The 12503-nt window shown below is 41.7% G+C and overlaps 1 protein-coding gene across 1 annotated transcript in view; it reads left to right on the top strand.

Annotated features, from left to right (window-relative positions):
- The window catches only part of LOC104912866 (uncharacterized), a 34085-nt gene that overhangs the window by 8366 nt on the left and 13216 nt on the right, over positions 1-12503 (top strand). Inside the window, exons 4-5 of the mRNA XM_085234190.1 lie at positions 2058-2105; positions 8784-10571. The gene's annotated coding sequence lies outside the window, so the exon portion shown is untranslated. The remainder of the gene's footprint in view (positions 1-2057; positions 2106-8783; positions 10572-12503) is intronic.

Raw genomic sequence — 12503 nt, 5'->3', positions numbered from 1 at the left:
TTTTCTCCCTCCTCAAGCAAAATGTGGTGAGTAAAATGGATTTTAGGGTTTAACCACCTCATTTTATCCATCCCCGTAATGATAAGGCTCGCAGTATGTAATCTACAGATTACTGCCATTCGAGGGCGACCACAAGTGGCGTAAAAAAAAAACCTAAAAAAAAATACAAAAAATACATATAAATAAATAATCAGTATTTCTGAAAAGGACAAAAAGGCAGAACGCAGCCCGTGCCATCGGGCTGGGAGAGGATTGCCGGGCGCAGGCGGCTCCGCCGTGCTCCAGGTGCCGGGACATTAAGGAACATTAAGGCCAACTTCGAGCAAATGTAGAAGTGCCAAAGGGCACAGAGCAGGGCAGGGCTCTGCCCATCGCCGTTAAAATACGTTCTTTAGGAAAGCTGGGATTTTTTTTTTTTTTTCCTTTTGCTCTCTCTCTTTTTTATTTTTTATTTTTTTTATTTTTTATTTTTATTTTTTTTTTCCTCAAATCAATGATGTTTGGGCCATCTTCAAACGCTGCCTCCTCCCTGGGCGTATTTTCCTGTAGCAGCAATAGGATGCGACTGCAGAGCACTGAGTCAAAGCACCGGGAGAAAGTTGGAGCCGCAGTTTAACTGGTATTGAATGCTGGGAGGGAAGAAAGGCACCCAAAGCGAGGAACGAGGAGTAGAACCGATGTGGAAACAGCTTTTCATTTCTCTTCCAAGTGCTAATTTTGCTACCGTAAACAAACACTGAAGTTAGAAACAACTGCATATACTGTGCCGGGCACTGGGGGTTGGGGGAAGAGAGGAGAAAATGGCTTTTGTCCCCCCGTGTCCCCTTTTTGTCCATGTGTGACACCCAGCCCCTGCCTTTCCCCAAAGCCGGGGCTGATGCTGCTTTTAGCTGCGGAGAGGGGGACAAACAGAGGCACATGAAGAGCATTTCACATGAGCCATTGGAGCTCAGGCAGCTCTGCTGGATCACCAGTGCAACAGGAAACCTCGGGACAGACACAGCCTAATTAACAGTTTTCCATAGCTGAAGCGATTTTTAAGAATCCCAGTGGATTAGAGCAATATGTTCAGGTGTAAGGCTACGAGGGCCTATAACTCCTTTCTCTATAATCTTATAACCTCCTTACCTAATTCCTTAGATTGCAGATAGGAAGAGTCTGACCCTGGAGGTCGGAAGGAGCTGGGTTTCATTAACCCTTCCCTCCTCGGCCCCGTTCCAGGGTTCGCTGCACCGAGTGAAGGACTGGAGGCAGAGGGAAGGGTTTGGGATGGGGCTCGGCCCAAAGGGGTGCCAGGGCTTCAGATGGTCTCTGCTCCCCCCCCCAGTCTAAAGGGAAAGGGAAATGGAAAGGGAACTTCTCCGTGTCCCATGCGCCGGGAGGAGCTCACACGTACGGACATTCGGGAAATGATTCTTTCCCTTTACATCACTTCAGAGCTTTGCTTTTGTTTTTCTTCTTTTCTAATTTAAGATTGTTTTTTTTTTATTATTATTATTTTTTTTCCAAACGTGAAGGGAATGAAACATGCTGGATACGTCAGATATTGCAAAAGGCAAAGCAATCTCCATCTCTGGGACCAGCAGCCATCTCTTAAGCTTGTCCATAAGCGAGCTGTAATCTTTAAGGGGGAAAAAAAAAAAAGAAATCTAGGCAAGCTTCTCAGGCTGTATTTGGCTGCTAACACACCTGGTTTATGTTTTAATAGGTAGTTGCATTGTATTGATTCAGGGTACATCATTGATGTTGAAAGTTAATAACGCTCAAATTATATCTATCTGCCTACGTACATAATTGCATACACAGTATAACACTGTAAGAATTTGCATTTTGCTGCACATTCTTTGTTCATAAATCTTTTAACACATTGAATTGTTCCTTTGAAGAAAATGCTATTGAACCACATGTTTAAGGAAAAGATGCTTCTAAACTATATGTTTAAGCAATGAAATTGTTGAGTGAAATACAGGTTTCTTTGTATCTCACACAAACCTTGCCATACGCCAATCTTAACCTGCACATCCGAAATGCCTCTGTTTTTTTTTCCTTTCTCCCAGTCAGAAGGCAGAAATATGTGACCTGCTGAGCGAGGTGGGTACTTTTTGGTAAGTATGTTTAGATATGATCTCCAGATACATGTACCGTACTTTCAAATTCTTGGGATGCTAATTGAGCTAGCAAACAACAAACCAGCTGAGCGTTTCAGCTCCTTCTCTGTTTAACACGCGCTTAATACAGAATTATATTGTAGCCATCCATCTAGGGAACAATATAGCCGAGGAGTCAACAACAACGTTAAACCCAGATCATACTTGCTGCCTTACATCAGACCCCTCTTCCTTTTTGCGCTTCTAAAAATGAACTCTTTAAAGAGATTTTTTGATCTCTGAGCGTTATAAAAAATAATTAGCAGAATCAGAAGCGGACAGAAAGTTCCAAACAACCGGTCTAAATATTTCATATTCCCACTTATAATTCTAGCCCGTCACTTGTAAAAAGGAACCATCCCCTACTTATTCTTTGGATGTTTTAAAATACAGAAGGATGGATTATTGAGGCTGGCAGCTCCTATTTTTCCAGGGCCTGCCTTTGAGGTGACAGAAATAGAGACTGAACTATGAGGAAAAAAACCAAAGCCAAATAACTCCAACAACACCCCCCCCCCCCCCCCCCCCCCCCCCCCAAAAAAAAAAAACACAAAAAAAACCTCAAATAAAACCTGGACAGGAATATAGACAGACAGCTATAGAAGTGCATCTGAACTGAATCATATGTACTGCAGTAGGGGATGAGCAGAAAAAATAGATTGCATATTTATAATTAGAATACATCCTTATCTCTCTCTTTTGAAATGTTGCAGCTTTCTTGGAAATATTTTGAGTGCATATTTTAAGCTCCATTCTCCTGAACTGAATTAGATGAGGTGTTTCACCAAGGAGTAAAATACTTGTTTGCAATTTAAGGTTTAAGTTTCAGCCACCTATCCATCTCTGTATCATTCGCTTTGTCTTTTCTTTTTCCTTGTGTTCGCAGACCTTATGTAAAACGGTGTTTGTTTGTATCAAAATCTAATTTCTCCATGCAAGAAAATAGTGAATGTTATTCAAAACAACCCCCAGTGTTTGACTGAGGTAAATTGGATGAGAATTTTTCACATGCAAAGAGTTAAAGCTGAACTGAAAACTTTAAAGCAAAGGGATAGCAGCAAACAGTGAAAAATGGCACGTCTGCTCCCTCTGACAAGCTTGCACTACATCACATGTTAGGAAGCACAGTTTTTTGAATCTAAGACCAGTTTTAGTTTTTAATAGGAAATAATTACATGGAACTTTATTTCCAGAGAGAACGTCCCTTCCAGCTACAGTGTTTTGCTTTGATCTGAGCATTAACTGGTAATAAAATAACCATATTTTGGATCCTAAGCATATTGATGCTTAAAGGAATGTTATGCTTTCAATCAAACTCTAACGTCAGATTATCCAAAGGTATTCATCCTCCTTTTGTCAGAAACCAATTTGTTCTTTTACTCCCGCAGCCCCTCACACGTGTTTTTGTACATTTTGGCATTTCATAGCAGAATTTGCACTGTCGAGGTGGAAAACTTGTACACGGAGTGAGATCACGTCCCAGCCCGGCAATCAGCGCCGTGTCCCACGCAGCCATGTGTGTGGCTGTGGCTGTCCCTTACACTTACACACCTCCATCGCGCCACTACTGTGAATGCGTATTTAGTTTTAAATCCCTCATTTTTATTGTTTTCGTTATTTTTTACCTGGAGAATCAATCACTGGGATCCATCCCAAACAATTAACCTCCCCTTTATATGATGGACCCAAGCGCAGTGCTTCATAAAGCCATGAAAAGGACATCCCAGACACCAGGACCCGAGCCCAGGCTTGTCACGGAGCATAAAGGGAGAGCCAAGGGGAGGTTTTATCTCTTTGCCCCACCAACTCTCGCTAGTTCTAAGTTTCAGTGTGACAATAAACCAGTTTTGATAAGGCAGCTCATGGATTTCTCTGCCACATAAAGTTTTCTTAATAATAAAAAAGAAGAAACTTTATCCCCGCTAAATTAAAATAGGGCAGATGTTGGATATGGTTCATATTAGCCAGCCCTTCACCCCTTTGCCCCTGGCACTAAAGTCCTGACTCTTGCTTTATTCCATGTCTGTTTCTAACTGGAAGGTATTATTCCTGCCCTTGCTCTCTTCTCGTATTTATTTTTTCAGCGTCTAAAATTAAACCTATTCATTTAGCAACATACGTTCTACTTTGGATTGCTAAACCTGTCCAGAGAGGGGAAACGTTTTCCAAAAAGTGATGCACCGCTGACCTTAAAACAAAACATAAGGCAGGGAAAGCTGCTCTTAAAAGGTTTATTTCTAGAGAGTTTTGTAGCTCTGTTGACGTTACAGGGATAATGGCTGTATTGCAACGGGCTTTCAAGGCCCAAGAGGTTTATGTTTGCTTCTGACCAGAAGTATAATAATGTTTTAAAGGTGCAGGAAGTCTCATCACTTTTCAGATATTTAAAACAAGATTGAAAAAAAAACCCTTGGGAAACATAGATGATGTTGGGCGGTCCTGCTGAGAAAGAAGGGCACAGACAAACTAAAAAAACAACCACCCCCCTGAAAACCCAAATAAAAATCAATATTAAAAAATCCCTAGCTTTGCCAGCTTTTCCCTGCTAGCTATATGAAAATCCTGGCTATTAAGCTCCTAGGATAGTACAGCTCTTTTCTCCAGGGTTGCAAAGATAGAATTTATTGTCCATTTGGAGCGCTCAAGTTTAGGCTAATAAAAGGCCCTCTGTAAGCAGAAATGCCAAAGTTGATGTTTGGCGTAGCTCTCAATGGTGGAGTTTATATAGGATGGGGCTCTGTGCTACTTAGAATTACTCATATCTCAGCAGCTGAAGATGATTTGACATACAGGAGTAAATGATAGTAGGCGATGGCTGGAGGTTAATCAGCCCGCCTTTCTGAACTGGGCATTTGAAAGCAGGAAAAAGTGAAAGCTGCTCTCTCTATCCCTTTCCTTTTCTAAGGCACTGCTAACTTTTATGATTTTTTTTTTCCTCTTTCTCTTTTACTATCTGTCTTTGTGCCTGAGGGCCAGTGAAAGAACACTGCAGATTCTAGATTGCTTTCAGAGTTTCCCTTTGCTGATGATGGATTACCATGTCAATTTAAACGGCATAGGATTAATTTGTTTCAATGATTTCTCTTTAGGCTGAATGCCAGTCTTTTTTTTCTATCTCTTTCCTTGCTCTTCAGAATAATAATAATAATAATAATAATAAATCCTTAAAAACCCCAAACGCTTTTGATATCCCACGTTAAAAAGACAATAATAGAAATAGACAAGTTAGGTGTAATGTTGCAACACAGTTATAGGTTTGAGTGTTTTTATCTCATTTTAAGGGGCTGAAGCATACAGTCAGTCACATTAAAATGAAATTGGATCCAACGTTTATTCAATAAATACTTGTCTTGTAGGTAATCCAGAGCAGAGTGCTTTTGACACATAAGGACTTAATTTGTCTTGGATAACAAGTTATTAATATGGCACATTTAAACTTGCCACCTACAATAAGGTCATTTAGATCTATAATATGGCTCATGAGGGAACTCCATAAAGCCAGAAACAAAGTTAGGGACCGCCCTCGCACGGTGCAGCTCCCAAGTCAGCGTGTGGCTCAGGCTTTGCTCTTTCCAAAGAAAATTCTGAGCGGGAGGACCGATCCAAACCCCAACGGTTCACACCTGCTCCTCCCTGACAGGTGAGCAGAAATAGGGAGGGAGGAGGAAAAAACCCAAACACACCTTTTCTGAATGAGTAATCTCGAAAGCCGTGCTGCATCTGCAGGCAAACTCATTGCAGTGCCGAGTGAAAGAAACAACATTTGGTTCCGAGGGGAAATTCGCCTGCGTTTGTACTCTGCCTCGTCCACGTGCTCTGTGATTTTCTGGCTTTTAATAATAAGTGAGGAAGTTGGAACATAATCCACCCATAAATGTTACTGCTGTAATTTGACTGCTGTGTTTGTTCGCGCATTAGCCATATACAGAAAGAGAGGTGGGGACGCGTGTTGGCGGTCCTACCGCAGCCTGAACAAACAGAGGTCTTTGGGTATAGATTGGATTTCAGACCCCCAATACTTTGTGATCGCTTTAAAATTTGGAAAGCTGGGGAAGAGGTGTTCAGTTTCAGACCCGTCCTCATTGAACCACGTCTGCTAGAGTCCCATGGGGACAGGAACCCAGTGGGCATGCTGTATGGATGTGGTTTGACGCCGGCGATGCCTTCCCTGCACTGCATGTGTGAGCCTTGCTGTGCTGCTGCTTGATGTGAAGTTCTTGATTGCTCTTGCCCTGGCAGATTCTGTCTCTTTAAGTAACTAAATCTCATTTTTAAGCTCTTCCTGGGAAAAGGATGTTACACATGAGTAGAAAAATGCAGGCAAGAAAGGCTAATTGAATGAAAAGGGAGAATTACGTTAAAAATAGAGTACAATCTAGTATCACATTTTCACTAGTGTAACCTGAAATGAAGGTGTCTCCGAGTCCCTAGTGATGCCAGAGTGTTTAGATGTTGGGCACAGATGGAGACACCTATTGAAATGTGTCTGAAGAAGATTAATAGGACTTGTCAGTGTTGGGAAAGCACTGCTTTGCTGTAAATTTCTACTAGCACAAGATGAATTACCGATGAATGCTCAGTTATCAACCCCATCACTATCATTGGACACTAAATCAAATTGAGCAGTTATCTACAATCAGAAAATTTCTTTTAAAAATAGGCATACACCTTAAGGCTTAAACTCTTTAATAAGACAATAGCCTCTGTGGTATGTGTGTGTTCACGAAGGGATGTAGCTGAAAGTTTCTACACAAAAAGCTTCTGTTCTGAAACGAACTCTGAGTTTAGTGTGAAATCGGGCTTGTCGAACAATAGGAAATATTCAGAAATCCTGGTGGTACAATATAAGTTCTGCCAGGGGCCAGATGCACGCCCCTGGATTTTGGATCGGGCCCTATTTGTGAATGGCTTTTTGTCAGGGCTGCTTTCTCTTTATTTTTGGTGATGATAAAAAAACTTCTCTCTACCTTAAAGACTCAGCATCCTAATCATATATTAATGCAAAATAGCTGTCAAGACACAGGGTGTAAGTATAATGATAACAGCCCCCCCCAGCATATTTAGGAAATGACAGCTTAATATAATGAAATACACGATGAAAGAATAAATGAATAACTCTGAAGCTAGGAATATTTCTTTTTACTCTTCTACAAAAGGGGAAACTGTCACAAGCAAAACTACGGCGAGCGTTCACAGCCCCGTGGTACCGCATATTAGCTGCATTCACCATGTGACGCCGCTGATGACAATGACATTAAATAAGCACTATATATTTTTAGTTTCTAGGACTTCTCTTCCTCTCACTCAGGCACAGCACCGCTTTATCCAAGGAGATTTATCGCAGCATGTTTTCAGGAGTCAATTTTTCCCATTTATTATAGACAAGGGCAGTCATTTATGTATAGGGAGGGAGACAGGTACAGTGCTGTTATCTGATCGGTGTCCCCAGCACAGCCACCATCCTAATGGATGGTAAATTCCCACTGTGTGGGATCGGGCCCTGCCTGGGCTCCGCAGCCCAGGAATGCATCCTCCCCATCTCCTCCACATATCTCACCTGTGATGTGTGCTGCTTTGTGAGGAGGGAATAATGTGCCACTTACCACAAAGCACGGCTTCAAATCCTTTGTGTGTTTTGCATCCCCAGCTTATTATTTACCACCTTAAAAATGTGACTGGGGAAGGGACAGCAGCCGTTATCACCTTTATTTTTACACCCACATTTTTGGGCAGCAAGCACCCTGTATTCGGGCCGGATTCTCACTCGGATGGAAGTTATTACCTTCTGGCAGAACGGAGCCGATCTCAGCCAGCCGCAGCCCATGCCCTGCTCACACGGGCTCTGCAAAGCATCCCCTTGCTCATTTATTTCCTTTGGAGGGTATGATTCCTTGAACGTGTTCGCTCTACAGAGAGCAGCGGTCAGTTTCTAACTTTATTTTCCCCCCAACAAACACAGTCAGAGAATATTAACAGGGGATATTAATAGAGCTGAGTGCGGCATGGTGCTAGTTAGGTGTAGTAGCTGAGAAATATGAACTAGTGAGCATAATCCATAAACTCCATTTGGTTACTATAATACTCCAATCTGTATTTATTACAACCCCACTCTGATGCTTATACAACAGCAATTGCTAGATTTATACACTCTAATGGTTTCACAATAGGAAAAACCTGTGTTCTTTATCTTTCTTTTCCTGTCCAAAATAACCCCTTCCACATATACTTCAGGCTTCTCTGGACCTTGTCTGGGTTTAATCACAGGCTGTGGGACAAAATGTGCATTATTAAGAAATATAAATATTTTCAGAAGCAATCAAAGGGTTGAAAGATTGATTCGGCATGTAGATTGGATTTAATTCGAAGCAGCTTTGTTCTAATGAGTACTACTGGGATACAAAGACAGCAGCCGCTTATGGCCACCAGTTGGGAGCTTGGATTCGCGGCAGTAACCTGTCAAGAATTTCACCCAATTGCCAGGTATTAAACAGCAGAATTTTGGGGAAGTTGATGTCCAGCCTCCTCCATCAGAGGCTGGAATAGGATTTCAGAGTTCCTATTTTGCCGAAATGACAATTAAGGATGATTTCTTTGCGTAAGAAGGTGATTTTTTTTTTTTTTTTCCCCTTGCAAAAGTGAACTGTAGCTCACTGTTGGCTTGGAAGATCACATCCTCGCTGGGAGACCCAGCAGAAGCGCCTTCCTAGCCCTGCTTCCCTCAGAAAAGCCTGCAGCGTCCTACAAAACAACCTCAAAGCTGAGAAAACGGGACAATTTGCTGCTTTACCTTCAGATTAAAAAAAACAAAACAAAACAAAAACCCAACAAAAACCTAAAATTTCAATGTTTGAAGCAGGGGGCCACGTCACAGGTACTTGGGAGCGCAAGACCCTGGAAACTCTCCTAAACGTCGAGCGTACAGTTGGAATCACAGCACATACAGGATCAAACACCCACTAGTTTCTCTCTCCCCGTAGCCCCCCCTTGCCTACTTTTGTCCATAAAAGCAATAGAAGGAGAGAAAGCTTGAATTTTCTGAACTGTTTCACCCATCCACAGCTGGAATTCCAAAGTGAAATGAAAATGCCTTTAAAATCAACCCTACATGGGAGCCTGAGAGAACAAGTTTTCCTTTGTTGTAGGGTATAGTATTATTTGCTGTAGGTTTTTGATATACATTCTAAATTAGGCCTGCAAAGGAATGCTTCATCTTTAATTCATCACTCTCAGCTGAAAGAGATTAGCAATGTCTAGCACGCACCCTTCGTATGGTGCTGACCTCATCAAGTATGGCCTGAAATTAATTAGCCTCATTCATTCCAAATGGAAAAGGATAATGGAGCTGCATTTTAGAGATGACCATCACAAATTGTATGCAGCATATTTAAAATCCCTCCCCCCTCACTCCCCTCCCCATTTAAAAAACTATGTAGATTAAAATTCTTTCCAGAACTTGCAATATGTCAGCGTTATCAAGGCATCGGGAGCAGAAACCGCTCCGTTTTTATTTGTGGAACTGGGAGCCACATTTTGTATGTGTGGCTGTAAAAGCGGCGAGTCTGTCTTGATGGCAGAACACCTGGAATTAATTTGATATTTCCAGGTGCTCTGGAAAACCGAGGCATCAAGCACTTGATGTTTAAACATTCTTCCACCCGCTCGCTTAAATCAATATGAAAGTGGTGTCCCTTTGTCATTCATACATGCAAAGTGCTAGCACAAACTCCAGCTTGGCTTCAGAGTCCTACATCACTCATAATCTAATTAGAAATCAGAGCAGAGCTGAAGCAGCATTCTTTGTGGATTCTTGGGCAGCAAATAGGGATACTTGTCTTTTGTTTCCCTCCCGGATGGCATTGTTCACAAGCTTTCACACCACATCTCTAAAGGTGGTTAGGTGCCTCAAGATGTTGACAGCCCTGAAGGACAAGATTATTTAGGTATTTAGGTGCCAACCCTGGGTGATTTCAAACAGAATCAAGCAACTGAACGTAACCGGGGGAGAAATAAAAGAAAAAACATCCAACGTGAATGAAAAGCTCTAATCTAAAACACAACCGATGTTTTTCCGCGGTAAAATTGCCTGCAGGGTTATCCTGCTGAAGTTTGCTGATTCTACCATGGTCAGCAAGCTCCTGGCTTCAGGCAGTGCCTCGGGGGCTGGGCACCACGCTGCCCTCTGCTCTGGTCAGTTTCTCAGAAACAGGGAACACAGCAAAGAACTCAAGCTTTCCCACAGGATTTTGGAAGATGCCAACGACTCACAATGGTGAGATCTGGGCCAAAAGCAGATTCAACCTGGATTCCTCCTTCTGTGCACTCCTCTTGTGAGCAATGACTGCTGATGGACCCCAGCGATGTGTGCTTTTCCCTCTGCCTGCTCCCCACCATCAGATCATCAGGAGGGACTGAGATAATTCTGTGGTAAGAGACACGTTTTTCCTCACACCAAATAATGCACTGTGCAGCTTGCACACCCAAGGCTGGATACACTGGGAAAAGGTTTTATGAAAATAGACAATCAGTTATTTCTTTTTAACACAAATTTTTCCCTTCCAAAGATCTCGTTCAGTAAGGCTCCCACTGAATCCAGGATTGAGCCCGTTGTTATTAATCCTAAACGAATTCACATTTGTCTACCATGAACAAAGCTGCTGGCCATCTGATAATCCAAATTTACTCAGAAAAAAAGAATGAGCAAACGTTAGAAGCAGCAGGTGAAATCATACCACAGTTATTAAGCCCTCTTTCAGGGGAAGCATAGGACAGATTAAATTGTTATGTTAGGCCATGTTGTGAGCCCACGTCAATTTTGTTTGAGATCTTATCTTAGCTCAGAACTGTTTCCTCCTAAATTAAACCAAATGCTGAAGACATGAGAAGCATATTGAACCAAAGATGCAAAACTTTGGGTTTAAAAGCCTTCTGATCTTTTGTCCACACACTAACAAGTTTTAGAGCTGCTGAATATTAAATAATAATGATTATCTGCAATTTGCATAAATTCATTTGTCATGCTGCAACACTGGCACAGATTTTTCTCACTGTTTGTTGCAACGAGGTATTGATTTTACCTGAAAGCTGGTTTCATTTGCCACAGATCTTACAGACTGTGATCCTATGCTTATATTAAGCCTCCTGCACTAACCAAACGTGGTCATTCATTCTGCCTCTGGTGCTCTTAATCTCCCTTTCCCAAACACCGCTGTCCAACACACAAACAAACCGAATTTTACAGTCAGAACGAACTGAACTGAACTGGCACTTTGTCCAGTTGTTACCGTGCACAAGGAGTTTCTGAGATTCAGAAATGCGTTGTAATTCACCCTGCATAAGAAATCAAATTTAAAAGTGAGCTGAACAGACATTTTCAGGAATAAGGAAGTTTCCAAATAAACCAGCTTTTTAGCTCAGCCTTTTCTATGTTAGCACTGTAAATCAATATAGTCTGCACTCAGAAGAACCCAGATGATTTGAATTGTCAGAATTAAATACTGTCCTATTTCCCCTAACACAGCCAAACTAGGAGTCTCACTCCTGACACAGGACTTTTCTCAACTAGGGACAACTTACTAACTTCCTACAGCAATGATTTAGGCTCCAAGCAGTTCTGTATTTTTTTAGAAAACAAACCATTACCAAAAGCACAGCGCGCTTCATCGCTGGTGTCAGAGATGAAGTAATAGAAGAAATAATATTATTTAGCTGCTTCTAAAGACAAACATAATGATTGTACATTAAATAATGCGAGCTACTCAGCTGGACTTCCAGTTACCAATATGCAAACTGTGTTCATCCATCACTTCATTCACCTCAGCTGTAACCATTGGTTAATGCTCAACTGGTGGGTATTAACACTGAGCTGTACATCTGAATGGGAAGAAAAGGGGAGTGCAAAGCTGTATAATTAGCTGAGATGAGTAGGATACCATTGCCAGCCTGATTTGTTGATGACACCGGGCATTAGACAAGTAAATCTTTACCTACTGAAGTAACAGTTCACTTGCTTTCAGGAATGACATCCAGGAGGTACCTACTGCTTGGAAGTTCTGAGCACAATATAATGATTCAAAATGGAGGCTCAGCTTTACCGTGAAAAACTATCAATGTTTCTTATTTTAGTTTCATTGCAAATGTTCAAGAGTGTTTAAATTTGGTCTTTATGGCTGGGAGTTAGGATCTCATCCATGAAGTACAGAGCAATTTGGGTGATTTCCATTCTCATTGAGCAAAGACTAAGGAGGTGCTCAATGGCACCACTGGGGGTTTGTGTGTATGGTAAGGACCTTCTGTGAGTTATAGCTTGCTCCTATTTGCATCATATATTAGTTACCTAGAGTAGTTTTTCCTAACCTG

The sequence above is a fragment of the Meleagris gallopavo genome, chromosome 12, assembly GCF_905368555.1.
Source record: "Meleagris gallopavo chromosome 12, MGAL_WU_HG_1.1, whole genome shotgun sequence".
NCBI lineage: Eukaryota > Metazoa > Chordata > Aves > Galliformes > Phasianidae > Meleagris > Meleagris gallopavo.
Note: the sequence above shows the minus strand (reverse complement) of the source record. Positions and strands in the feature narration are given on the sequence as shown.